The following is a 2,685-nucleotide window of genomic DNA, read 5'->3' as shown; positions in this document are numbered from 1 at the left end:
ACACCTTTCTTGCAGCTTCTTAAGTCTAGAAAAAGTCACCATTTAAATCACATTCTTCCTCTCCTTCTCCCTCCCCCTCCTCCTCCCTCCCCCAACTCTCTCATTTAGCACACGCACCAGCAGGGCTTATGCTCTTCTACATTATATAGGAATGGGTATACTTTTATTGACATGTTTCACATGTGATTTTAAGAAATATGGAATTGTTATGTCTCTCATGAGTTAAAAAAATCACCTTAGTAAATTCCTATCATGGACAAAATACTGCCTAAGGTCTTCTGTGGGCGTGAATTCACTAACGCTTCACAATATCACTGAAGATAAAGCACAGCCATTTCACAGATTAATTATGGAGACATTACTCATTTTTCTCCCAGTCATTGTCTTAAAGATTGTGAAGTTATCACTTATACAAGTGTCAGTAGCTTGGGCACAAGCTGACAATTATTACCCCAGTGGTTGCTCTTTCAATTGGGATCTGCCTAACATCATTGTTACTGCACTGAAGATCTTTGAAGAGCTAACCCTAGGCCCTCTTCACTCCTCTAGTTCTAGGGGAAACACAGAATTCGATCCTCTGAACTCTGCATACAACATGGGCTGCCACCCTTTTCTTTATCAATTATTAGTCCTGCACTCAGATTCTGTATCCTCCTCCCTCCCTCCTCCATTTTGTGGCATATACACCACACCCTTCTCACATATGTGGTTAAAAATAAGATGTTTTATGATGGTACTTTGACTACATAATGGTCTTATTTGTATTTTCACCTCCAGTTGAAATAGAAGTTGACATATGCTATTTCTCCTTTCAACTCAATCCCTCAGTTTTCAACCTACTGAAATCTCAATTTTTGCAATGGATGTTTGAATGAACCTGTTCTATCTGAAGTAAACCTTGGGGTAATTCCTAATTATAAGCATGAATAACTTCTTCAGTTCTCATCTAACATGGACTCTCTGCTAGTTTTGTTGGTGTTTTAACCTCAGTGTGTCTTTCAACAACCAACTCATTCCCTCCTCCTGCTGTGTAGCCTATGTCTTTCTCAAGTTTCCACTGATGTCTGACTGAACCTGTGTTTTGCTGCTTTGCTGGACTCAGAAACTCCTGGGGGTCTTGCCTCACGGTCATGTCCCCTGTGCATTACATACATTCCACCCTGTCCATCTTGACTGGATAAACACTGAGATAAACAGGAACTTTTATAAGAAACATCTATACATAGGTGTCAATTTCAGTCCAATTAAAAGGCCCTCTGCAAGCTGAAATGGGCACGGGCATACTTCAGGCTTTCTTTGTCTACTTGAACTTGAACTAGGACAAGGACAAGGATCCAATGAACATCCTCCCCACTGTTTCAGTGTTAGCTCAGGTCTTCATAGCTCTCCCATAGGTGTTCTCTCTCTCTCTCTCTCTCTCTCTCTCTCTCTCTCTCCCTCTCTCTCTCTCTCTCTCTCCCTCTCTCTCCATGTTCACAATCTATTCCTTTAGAGACATTTGAGCATATTTTGCCAAGAGTTGTAAACCCTAACTTTACAAGTGTGTCATCTTGTTCATGAGCATCCATCCTGAATTAAGTTTGTTTTGCAGGCCAGAAAGGACTGTCTAGAAACATTCAAGGCACCCATGTAGGAAACAGAAACACCTTGAAAAAAAGATGAACAAAATAAAACAAATCTGAAACGCCAATGAAACCATTTATCCACTTTCCCCACTGCATAGCACAGCAATGGTCACAGGAACAGCATGAAGAAAATTTGCATTGACCTGATTTGAAAAGCCGCTCTCAATAATAAAGCTCAACTAATCCAAAATCTCAATCTGGTCAAATATGCTTGTGCTTACAAGCTGTCAGTTAAGTGCTGGATGACTGACAAACCCATTTCATATTCCTGAAGAGTGAAAATCAAGACAACGGAGAAGAAAATTTACCAACAAAATTAACCAGTAACCCATATTTGTGTTTGTGTATATATACAAAAATCCGTATACATTTGTGTATGTACAAAAAATACACAAAACAATACATACACTCATACATATATATGTGAAGACATACACAAACACAATAATAAATGCACATATATATGTACATATACATATATATCCTTCTGCTAATGTATTTAATATGCAAAAAAGAAGAAGAAAGGAGGGAGAAAAAGGCAATACAGAGGACAAAGGGCAAAACTTTACCTGACTAAAAAAATAATGTTCTGTCATGGGCACCTAGGTATGCAATGTATGTCTGTCTAAATTTCTAGTCTTTTACCCATTGCCTCCAGTATCTTCATAACTCCATGTAAATTTGTGAATCAAAGCAAGAAAGACGGAATGATGAAAAGTCTCCTACTTGATATTTTTTGCATCTTTCTTTTTTATCTCACATATAAATGTGTGTATAAAATTTCCATCAGCATATATTCATTTTTGCCTAGGTACTAGGTTAAACACAGACACAAATTAATTAACTGAATAACACTGTATATATTCATATATACTAAAGGCAGTTAGTTATTCCTGGTGAGGGTGAGGGAGCCTTTTCACTTCAACCATAAGCATAGGTTCTCAGACCTCTTCCTACACATTCAAAACAATACCAAATTTAAAAACACATATAGTTCTGTTTGGAGTCAAACATTCTTTCTATCAAGGCAACACAAATGTATACATGAAATAAAATAAAG

This window comes from Mus musculus, chromosome 10 (genome assembly GCF_000001635.26).
Source record: "Mus musculus strain C57BL/6J chromosome 10, GRCm38.p6 C57BL/6J".
NCBI classification, from domain to species: domain Eukaryota; kingdom Metazoa; phylum Chordata; class Mammalia; order Rodentia; family Muridae; genus Mus; species Mus musculus.
The sequence above is the reverse complement of the archived record's forward strand: the minus strand, read 5'-3'. Positions refer to the sequence as shown.